This window comes from Saimiri boliviensis, chromosome 3 (assembly GCF_048565385.1).
Source record: "Saimiri boliviensis isolate mSaiBol1 chromosome 3, mSaiBol1.pri, whole genome shotgun sequence".
NCBI classification, from domain to species: Eukaryota; Metazoa; Chordata; class Mammalia; order Primates; family Cebidae; genus Saimiri; species Saimiri boliviensis.
The window spans coordinates 35,802,360-35,814,759 of NC_133451.1; positions in this window are offsets into that span (position 1 = coordinate 35,802,360).

Below are 12,400 nucleotides of genomic sequence, written 5' to 3' on the forward strand. Positions count from 1 at the left end.
CAAATGTTTCATTTCAGGCAAATTTAGAAAGCTACTTGTGCAAGTGCGTATTAAAAGAGTGTCAAGGGAAAAATGCAAATTTGCATGCCTGAGGCAAAGACTGTGCCAGAATGCATGGAGGATACAGAGAAATGTTAAGGCATTAACAGATGCTAGATTGGGCACATTAGCATACAGTTTCTCCCATGTGCAAGGGAGAGAAGAGTGGGGAATTGAGAGTGGGACTTTCTTTTCTTTAGCCATTTAATGACTAAATCCCCATTTTTTGCCCCTCTGTTCCCTCGTTTTCCTTTCCCTGACTTCAGTCTGATTCACCACCATCCACTTCTCTTTTCTTTTCCTCTCTATTATAAGTAAAATTTTGATGCCGCAAAAGAAATAGCACTTGAAGATAAATCCTCCCAGCAAGGCAGTTTACTTCTATAGAAAGGTGTGGCATCCAGATGGAACAATGGTGGCTGTGCGCTTGGACAAGCGGGGAAGGGGTTCTTAGGCCTGACGGGAATCATCGTTACTGCTGTGTCGTTCCCCTATTGGATAGATTCCCCTATTAGTCCAGCAAAGCTGGACTTATCCTGCTTGGCTATTTTAAAGAGAGCAGGGGTCTGAGCTGGAATGACAGGGCGGGTGTTTTGGCAAGAAGGATGGTTTATGGGTGAGTCAGAGCAAGTAGCCAGGGGTGACCTAGGTCAAAGAAGCTGACCAGAGCAGGTGAGTCTGGATCGAACCCCGGGCCTGGGGAACAGATGTGAACTACTGAATAGAACTGGTGAAGAAGGCTGTATACTGGAATTACAAGGAAGTCAAACTTTAAAATAGAGAATTAAAGAAGAAGCAAACTGAACATACTGACATACTGATTCTTTGAAGAGAAACTTGGGGTTCACTATAACGTCTCCTTGCTTTCTACTTCCTTCTCTCGATCCACAACACATCCCCAGGGCAGCTAGGAGTGGGAGGGGATGAAGGAATTCAAGTCTCACTCCCTTCCTCAAACTCAGAACAGAGCCCAGGACTAGGATGAAGCTGAAAAATGAAGGTGCAGATGGAAATCAAACTAAATATATGGGTAATATTTACACTTTGTTTCTTAGCCCTCTCCATGAAGGCATTGCCTTTTCTTTTTGTTTCCAAAAATGATCAATAAGACAATAATCTAAGGTTCAAATTAAATGAAATCATATAAAAATGGACAATAAAATTATACAAAAATTTCTCAGTATTCTTGGATATAGGCTTTGTGACACCAAATAGTTTTAGATTTTAATGTTATCAATGAATATTTATGCATCCATTAATGACTAACCAAGAGCCTCAAAATGGGGTCTTGACAAAAATTAGAGGGTTTTACCAGGACCAGGCACTGGGTATTGTACATGTATTGTCTGTAGTTCATACATCAACCTTGGAATTTACAATCTTTTCTACCCCCAATTTATAGTTGAGAAAACTGGATCCTTGAAAGATTAACTAATTTATTGAAAGTCAGATAATCAATGTCAGATGTGAGATTCAAAATCTCACCTGTTTGAATACATAGCCTAAATTTTGAACCACTAAGTCATATAATCAGTACTTATCCAAAATTGACCTCCTGATCATCCTTCTATGGTTTCCCATCATTTTCTCCACTTCTAACATCTCAAGAGTTGCCAGGCATCCAGTTCAAATGAATCTCTGTCTTCTGCCTCCACTTTTATATAAAATTTTTGCTATCTAGTCCCCTGTAATACCCACTCTGTGAGAAATAGACATAGCCATCAAGTGCCCTGCCCAAGACAAGGGGCCTCATGACTCCAACCTTCCAATCTCGTAAAGTGGTTCTGGGGCGTGATCCAGAGATTCTACCAAAAGTCAAGCCCCCTCAGTTCCTGCAGCTGCAACAAGCCTCTATGCAAAAAATAGGTAGGCACATTAGATACATGTAATCAAGTGACCAATGGGAAGAATGATCAATACAGACAGTTGGAGATGCACAGTGGTCGGTCCAGCTGCCATTCAACAGAGGCAAGGAATAATTGAGTTTTGGGAAAGTAGCCAAAGTAAACCTGCAACCAGATTCGGTAGTTCCCACACCAGGAATCAAACCCAGCCTGCGTATGCGAAAAACCAGGACTCCTAACCACTAGACCACCAAGGAAATAGTATCACTGTTAACAGAACTTAGGCTCTTGACCTTCCTACCCTCGAATAATGGGGAAAGGCGCTATGGAGGGGTGGTGAGTTTTACAGCTGAAATAGAACTCATGGATCTAAAGGGTGTGCAAAAGTGCAGTTTATTAGGCAGAGTGAAAGGACAGCTCCAGCCCTTTCATGGGAGGGGATCCGGAGAGGATTCCAGTCCAGGCTGGGCCGGCTGGTTTTTACCCTTGTTATTCCCTCTCCGTTCATGTTCTCGGCCGATGAGGGGAGTTTTTAAAAACTTCCTCTGGATTGATTGATCTTTGACTCCTTACTGGATTGGCTACTTGTTTTATAACCTGAGTCACAGAGACCCCACCTCCAAGAGCCAGAGGCGGTAAAATTAGAGACAAAGGGCTCTGCCTGGCCTGCTGGAGGTGGGAAGGTGAAGCAAAGGGCCCTACCTGGCCTGAGGCCAGAAGACTGGAGCAAAGGACCCTCCCCAGCCGGGGGCAGAAAAACTGGAGAATTCCGGCACTCCAAACCACTCTCCCCAGCCGACCCTGGGAAGTTCCTTTAACACAGTCCCTCAGGAATAAAAAACAAAGGAAAACATGTGACTAATGGAGGTATGACGTTCACTTGTAGAAACTGCAGTGGAAGACACACGGCCCTGGCTTGTGGAAACATGACCCTCACTTCACTTTCTCCGCTGGTGTGGGAGGCAGTAGCATAACTATAGAGGATGTATTGGCACCCATTTACAGATATCCTATCGAATTTACAGCTCCCCACTAGATGTGATGCAAGTAAAAAGCTAATACCCAAAGTTTTTAGTAAGGACTAGCTCCAGGAACTGCATGACGTGGATATGTAAAGACTGACCCAGAAATCTTGGTATAATAGACTTAACCAAAGAAAACATCTTGGGTGCCATGGTAGACAAATAGTAAAGTTTTGGGGTAAGCCCATTAGGAAGAAGCTCTATGTGAGCTGAGTTCCTGATATCCGTGGATTGCAATAAGATAATAAAGTAACCCTAACACTGGAAGAGCAAGAATTGTTACAGTTGAGAACCACTACTTGACTGTTACCTCCAGCCCACCAGCAGGCAGTGATGGCATCAGACTAGAGGATCACCAATAAATCTTTGTAAACCCAGCAGGGAGCAGACTTTCCAACGTTCTCTTCTAGTGACAGGCGCCAGCACAGGCACTGTGTATCAAATAGGTCTAAGATTTACGAAGCTGTCAAACTAAAAAGACCTCTCTCAGGAAAGAAAAACTATTTTCACAATTGCATTTTGTAATTGAGGCGCCAATGTCGTATAAATTGCATATGAAAAATGAACAATGGGCTGGGAGTAGTGGTTCACGCCTGTAACCCCAATGGTTTGGGAGGCCAAGGTGGTGGATTACTTGATGCCAGAAGTTTAAGGTCAGCCTGGCCAACAGGGTGAAACCCCATCTCTACTAAAAATGCAAAAATTCGCCAGGCCTAGTGGTGCACACCTGTACTCACAGCTACTAGGGAGGTTTAGGAAGGAGAATCACCTGAACCCGGGAGGCGGTGGTTGCAGTGAGCCAAGATCACACCACTGCACTTCAGCCTAAGTGATCAAGTGAGACTCTGTCTTAAAAACAAACAAACATAAAAAACAGAAACAATAAAACCCAAAGTTGAATTATAGAATGAGACCCTTATCAAAGAGAGAGAGAGAGAGAGAGAGAGAGAGAGAGAGAGAAGAAAAAGAAAAAGAAAGAAAGAGAAAGAAAGAAAGAGAAAAAGAAAAAAGGAAGGAGGGAAGGAAGGAAGGAAGAAAGAAAAGAAAGAAAGAAAAAGAAAAAGAGAGAAAGAAAGAAAAGAAAAAGGGATTCATTTTGTACTCCAACTAAAGAAACTGACATACACACACACTTACCCCATACTATCTTAGCATTTCCAGGGTCCCACCTGCAAGTCTATCTTTATTTATAGCACACATCATGGATACAGAGGGCTTGATTCAGAGGTGTCTTCATAAGCCTGCTTTGTTTAGTTCTTCTTTCCCAACTGCTGCCAAGGCATTCACAGACAGAAAGTCTCTCCGTTACTGTCCATGATGTGTCTTTTTACTTTTCTGGAACATGAGAGATGCTGAGTCAATCCTTTCCTTTCTGCTAGCTGAGAACCTCAACTGGGCTTTCCTGGGGTTCACTCTGCCCCTCAGCAGCTGATGTCAGTACAGCAGCATTGGGGTGCCACTTCCACCTCACCTCGGGATTCCCTAGTTCCTGAAATCCTGTATACAGAAGGACTCACAGCCCATAAGACTGGCCACATTTACATGCTTGATTTAAAATCCTGAAAGATAAAGCTTTTAGACACTGCCTAATAATAAATAACAAATCCCTTCATTTGTTAACTTAGACTTTATAGAAGCAGAATCAACATGAAACTCAGAAGATGCACCTCATTCCTGGAAATGGTAAAGTCCCATTTTCTACATAAACTCTGCCATTTAATAATTGTATGTTTTTAAGAAAGTTACTCTCATTTTTTTCTTCTGTAAAATGGAAATAATAGGAGTATTACTCAACCCTGCAATTTTTCTTAGAATTGTTATGAAGATTAAACCAATCAATACATGTAAAGGGCTGATCACAGTGTCTGGCATTTAGTGAGAACCTGTGACGTGGGTGAAGAGAGGCTAAGCGACCTGCTGGAGACCCCACAATGTCTATCCGTGTGGACAAAGAGAAGGGAGCCTTCAACAAACAGTATCTAGATAAATCACCACAATTTTATTCTATGTGTGCCAAATGATAGAAGTTCTCCCACGTGGCGGCATGACTTCTTGTCTCCAGCTGAGACCCAGGTCCCTTCTGCTAGCCTGGCAGGAATGGTTCAAATGATGAGAAAGAGAAGTTAAAACACAAGCAGGGAGATCTGGCTCCATCAGTTTTCTTTCTTGCACTCCCCTTACAAGAATAAATATAGTGCCGGAAACCACTGCAGGGACACAGTCAGAGGTCTCTTACTTTAAAGTTAACAAGAGGGAAAAGATCCTCTTCTGAATTTTGCTTATTGGCCAAAATAAAAATAACCCAGTTCTGCCACAGCTAAATTTGGATGGCTTTTCCTATCCTGCCCCTCTCCCTTGTATATCCCAGTGCCTATCCATCCTTCAGCTCCTTCTTCAATTCCACGGAGACTTACACTTTTACTTTAAAACTGAACTTTGACATTATTTGGAAGCAGAATCAGAGCTGATATGAGCACTGGGAGACACAGAAAAGAGGATGACCAGATAGGGATGGAGCTGGGCGGGGTTCTGGGACCCTTGCCAAGTCCCTAGCCCAGTATCTGGCATATTAAAGGTACCTGGGGGAAAAATTAGTTGCCTTCTTTAGTAACTTTGCTTCAGAATCTTTAATCTGATTCTTCTACTATCAATGCACTCGCAAGGCATAGGAGAAGCCTTCATATAAATCAGTAATGGGCAATCAGGAGGAAGGGACCACTACCACACTAATAAGGCACTTTAGTACAAATAAGGTAAAAAATACCCACTAAGGTTCACGAAGCACCATGCCAGGCCTGTGGCTTAGGGTGCATAGTATAATCTTCATTTCAGATCTCACTTGCTCTCTTGGCTCCAGGCACCTTTTTACAGAGAAAAAAAATCACCTTACCCATCAGTCCGGGTGCTCAGTAAGTGTCTTGATGTGCTATACCTCCTCATTGACCTTTTTAATCCAATTTTGTTTAAGTGACAAGTAGTTTGTGATTTGTAACAAGAATCTGAATGAACTCTTGAGTGGGGTGGGGGCACAATTTTATAACTACAATTACAAGGTCAGCTGCTACAGCCACAACGTGGTAGAGTGCCAGAGCAGAGCAATCATGGTTCATTTTCTCTGAGCATTTACTATCATGGTTGTTAAGGGCTTTCTATGTACTGTCACATTTAATATTCACAATAATCCGTCAGGTACATTTCCGTCTTACAAGTGAGAAAACATTAAGTGAGAGAAGTTTAGTAACTGGAAATCGCTGCAGCAAAGATGTGAACCCACTTCGTCTGTTATTTCCCAAAGTACTAGACTGGTAGAATATGAAATATTTTAGTTTTGACTTGACACACAGGTACAGCAATAAGTGCCACGGATTCACCTGGTAAACTGTAATTCTCTTTCCATTACTTTTCTCAGTACTTCTGAGTATCAGTCAGTCTGGTATGGATGCGCCTCTAACAGCCTCACATACACACTTGCTAATCTCCTGCTTACAAGCAACGGAAAATAAGTCTTAACCCAGAGCCTTCAACAAACAGTATCTAGATAAATTATCACAATTTTACTCTATGTATGCCAAATGATAGAAGTTCTCAATTTTCCACCTATCATGCAGTTTCCATTTTAAATAAAATCAAGTTCTAAATAAAACATATTAAGGAAATAATGATATGGTATGTTCAGCATGGTAGAAATGATTGGAATGGTAGTCAGAGGTGCTCAAATATGGAAAATATCAGGTACATGTTAAGCCAACAACTAAGGATTGGGAAATAGTACTTTATAACACTTGACATTGGCACAGGCCTTTTTGTCAAGAAATATACAAGCTTATATCTCAGTTTTGCTGGTTACTAGCTGTGTGACCTTGGAAAATCATTCAATCCCTCAGCCTCAGTTTTCTCTTCCAAAAATAATTTATAATAACAACTTTCAAGGTAACTTTGTGACAAGTAAATGAAATAATTTTTGTTACTATATCTTAACTGCTTGGCACATAGTAGGTGCTCAATAAATATTAGTGTCTTCTACTCTCTCCCTTCTTCCTAGTTAACAGAGGTGGTAGAAGAAGAATTAATTCTCGTTGTCTTACCAAGAACTTTTTTCACTTTTTACTTTTTTAACTTTTTTTATTAAAAATTGAGTGAAGCATTTATAAGTATACATTTGGCATAAAGCAAAACAAGTCAACTAACAAAAACTTCATCATTGCCATTATTTTATAGCTCCTATGCATCATGTGTCTCTTTCTTTCCCCTTCCCATTCAGAGAAAATCAGTCTTACAAGTTTTGGGTTTCATGTCCCTTGTTGTCATTACAGTTGTTGTTGTTTTTTTTAATACTTTAAGTTCTGGGGTACATGTGCAGACCGTGCATTTTTGCTACAAAGGTATACATGCACATGGTAGTTTGCTGCACCCATCACCCTGTCATATACATTAGGTATTTCTCCTAATGCTATCCCTCCCCAATCCCCTCATCCCTACTATTTCTCCCCTAGCACCCCACCTCCCCAGGCCCCAGTGTGTGATGTTCTCCTCCCTCTGTCCATGTGTTCTCATTGTTCAACACCCATTTATGAGTAAGAACATGTCATGTTTGGTTTTCTATTCTTGTGTCAATTTGCTGAGAATGATGGTTTCCAGTTTCATCCATGTCCCTGTAAAGGACATGAACTCATCCCTTTTTATGGCTGCATAGTATTCCATGGTGTATATGTGCCACATTTTCTTTATGCAGTCTATCATTGATTGGCATTTGGGTTGCTTCCCAGTCTTTGCTATTATGAACAGTGCCACAATGAACATACATGTGCATGTGTCTTTATAATAGAATGATTTATAATCCTTTGGTATATACCCAGTAATGGGATTGCTGGGTCAAATGGTATTTCGATTTCTAGATCCTTAAGGAATTGCCACACTGTTCTCCACAATGGTTGAATTAATTTACACTCCCACTGTTGATGGGAATCTTTAAAGTTTTATGGTCCCTGATGACAATTCGAAAGCAGCACCTTCCTGATGACTCCTCTTAGCACTGTTACATCGCAGAATAATGACCCAGAATCATAGTAGGATGATCTTGAATTTTCCTTAAGCTTTGTAATTGGGGCTTACTGCAATTTAAGTTTAACTCAAAATAATATAGCTTTCTCATTTTCCAAAACAATATCCCAAAACACAGAATGTGGCTTAAATATTTATACAGCATCAGTAACTTGCAATGGAAAGTGTACTAGGTAGAAATCCGAGTCTCACAATTAGAGTGGGGAGGTTCTGATTTACATGGTCATTCAGGGAGCATACAGCATACCTACAGTGTACCCATCACTTATTCTTTAAGAAATTGAAGGCCAAAAACCCACAGCAATCTCTGAAGGGAGCTGTGCCTCACCAGCACCCCAAAAAATACCCGGTTACATTACCACATCTGGTTGACCATAGGGATCTGAACAATGAGAAAGTGAGAGCTAAGGAAGAGTGGACAAATGCCTAAGTAAATGTTCAGAGCCTACTTAACAACAAGCACACAAAGCCCCTCTGCAAAAGCTGAAAGATGTATTGGTTTCAGGCTTTTAAGGAAATTATCCAATCATTAGCTGAGTACTAAGGTCATAGAGTAATCTAAAAGACCACATATGGCAATAAATATACTTTACCAAATTAGCATGGAAAAATTACTAAACAAACAAACAAGACTATTACAGCAAGCACCAGCATCAAATCCTGGAGAGGGGAAAAAAATTTTATTTCTAGAGTTGTCATATTATATTACTTTAAACATCCAGATTCAAACAAAAAACTATGAAATGCAAAATGCCTAAGAAAGTGTGACCCATGCATAAGAAAAAAAATGCAATAGCTACTGCTCCCAAAGAAGCTCAAAAGATGACTTACTAGATAAACATTTTACTATCAGCTATATTAAATATGTTCAAAGACCTCAAGACATGATAGATAAATAACTAAAAATAAAGTATGGAAACAATGACTTACCAAATATGGAATATTAGTAAAGAGATAATCTTCTACAAGCCTGACAAAAACAAGCAATGGGGAAAGGATTCCCCATTTAATAAATGGTGCTGGGAAAACTGGCTAGCCATACAGAGAAAACTGAAACTGGACTTCCTTAAGACTTATACAAAAATTAACTCAAGATGGATTAAAGACTTAAACGTAAACCCTAAAACCATAAAAACCCTAGAAGAAAGCTAGACAATACCATTCAGAACATAGGAATGAGCAAAGACTTCATGACTAAAACATCAAAAGCAATTGCAATAAAAGCCAAAATAGACAAATGGGATCTAATTAAACTAAAGAGCTTCTGCACAGCACAAGAAACTATCATCAGTGAACAGGAAACCTACAGAATGGGAGAAAATTTTTGCAATCTATCCATCTGACATAGGTCTAATGTCCAAAATCTACAAGGAACTTAAACGAGTTTACAAGAAACAAACAACCCCCATTAAAAAGGGTGCAAAGGATATAAACAGACACTTTTCAAAAGAAGACATTTAAGCAGCCCACAAGCATATGAAAAAAGACTCACCATCACTGATCATTAGAGAAACGCAAATCAAAACTACAATGAGATACCATCTCATGCCAGTTAGAATGGCAATCATTAAAATGCCAGGAAACAACAGATGTTGGAGAGGATACGGAGAAATAAGAACACATTTACACTGTTGGTGGGAGTGTAAATTAGTTCAACCATTGTGGAAGACAGTGTGGCAATTTCTCAAGGATCTAGAACCAGAAATATCATTTAACCCAGCAACCCCATTACTGGGTATATACCCAAAGGATTATAAACCATTCTACTATGAAGACACATGTACACATATGTATATCACAGCACTATTCACAATAGCAAAGACTTGGAACCAATGCAAAAGCTCATCAATGAGACTGGATAAAGAAAATGTGGCACATATATATCACAGAATACTATGCAGTCATAAAAAAGGATGAGTTCATATCCTTTGCAGAGAAGGATGAAGCTGGAAACCATTATTCTTGGCAAACTAACACAGGAACAGAAAACTAAACGCGGCATGTTCTCATTCATAAGTGGGAGTTGAACAATGAGAACATTGTTCAATGATTACAGGCACCTGTAATCCAAGCTACTAGGGAGGATGAGGCAGGAGAATGCTTGAACCAGGGAGGCAGAGGTTGGGGTGAGCCAAGATTGCACTATTGCCCTCCAGCTTGGGCAACAAGAGCAAATCTCTGTCTCAAAAAGAGAGAGAGAGAGAGAGAGAGAGAGAGAGAGAGAGAGAGAGAGAGAGAAGGAAAAAAATAAACAGAAAAAAGGAGAGAAAGAAAATTTGAAAAAATGACAGAATACTTAAGAAAAGAGAGAGAGAGAGAGAGAGAAAGAAAAAAATAAACAGAAAAAAGGAGAGAAAGAAAATTTGAAAAAATGACAGAATACTTAAGAAATTTTATTTCAAATTAACATTAATCTATATATCAAAAAAGCTCAATGAACTCCAGATGAGTTAAACTCAATAAGAATTATACTCAGATGAGTAATAATCAATCTAGCAGAGACAAAGGAAGAATCTTGAAAGTGGCAAGAAAGAAATGATTCATCATGTAAAAGGAATTCTCACTAAGATAAACAGCTAATGTATAATTAGAAACTATAGAGGCCAGAGGCAATGGAATGACATATTCAAATTGCTAAAAGAAAACAAATTAATCAATAATTCTAAATTCCACAAAATTATCATCCAAAAATGAAAAAGAAATTAAGATATCACCAAAGAAAAACTGAGATTGTCACTAACAAAACAGCTTTATGCGAAATATTAAATGTAGTACTTTAGATTGAGTTAAAAAGACACTAGACAGTAACATGAATCTACATGAAGAAATAAAGAATATTGGTAAAAGTAATTATACAGGTATATGTAAAAAGAGTATAAATGTATTTGAAATTTGTTGCTTATAATTCTTTCTCTTAACTGACTTGAAAGACAACTACATAAAGCAATAATTATATATGTGTGTGTGTTAATATTACATACAATGTACAAAGATGTAATATGAATGCCAGTGATAGCACAAAGGAGACCAAAAGAAGTGCAATATTGGAGGGAAGATTTTGTACACTATAGGAATTAAGTTGGTATAAATCCAAAATAGACTCGTGTAAATAACAATGTAAATCATAATTATCAGGGAACAATTAAGAAAATAACATAGTAAAATAAATGGCAAAGGAATTAAATGGTACACTAGAAAATATCTAGCCAAAAGAAAGCAGTAATGAAATAATAGAGGAATGAAAGGACTTTGAAAACAATTAGAAATGTGACAGATATACATTCTACCTTATCAGTAATTATATGAACTGTGAAGAAATTAAACATTCCAATCAAAGAGGAAGCAATTAAAAGAATGGACAAAATGCTGTGTTCTGATTGTATTCCCTCTACAGAAGGTACACTTTATGTTAAAAGACACAAATAGGTTGAAACTAAATAGGTGGAAAAAGACATATCATATATATGGCAACCAAAGGGCTATATAGTAACTTTCCTAATAGAAGACAAAATATACTTTGGAGGAAAACTATTACTAGATACAAAAAAGTACAATTTATAATGCTAAAAGGGCCAGTCCATCAAGGAGATATAATTATGAAATTGTATGTGCCTTACAACAGAGACCCAAAATACATGAAGTAGAATTAAAAGAAGAAATTGACAATTTAACAATAACAGTTGGAGATTTCAGCATCTGACTTTCAGTGATGAATAAAATAAGAAGATAGAAGATTAGCAAGGAAATAGAATATACAAATATTAATTCAAGATAGGTAGAAGACATAAATGTAAGAGAAAAAAAGGATAAAATTCTTAGTAGAAAACATAGGTATAAATCTTTGTGACCTTGGATTAGGTAAAAGTTTCTTAGACAAGACACCTGAAGCATAAGTAACCAGAAAGCAAAAAACCAAATATATTGTACTTCATTGAATTAAAAACTTTTGTGCATCAAGGGACACTTTCAATAAAATTTAAAGACAGTGTACAGAATAGCAGATTATACTTACAAGTCAAATATTTGATAAATAAGTTTAAAATATACTTTCCACATGAACTCAATATTTTTAGAAAACAAGCATGTTATCCTTAAAGCTATTTTGAGAATAACACTGTGGTGAAAAATGCTACAAAAAGAATTAGATCCAGAACGTATTTTTAAAACTCTTAAATTTCAATAATAAAAGGACAACTTAGTGCAGAAAAAAAAAAATGGGTCAAGTAAATGGGTCAATAACTATATCTACATGGGAGATATGTAAAGTTTACAAAACACATGAGAAGATTATCAAAATCATTAGTTATTAGGTAAATGCAACCAAACCATAATGAGATACCCCTTTACACCCACTATAATAGTTATAACCAAAAAGATGAACAATAACAGGTGTTGACAAAGATGTGGAGAAATTGAAAACATACATTGTAGATA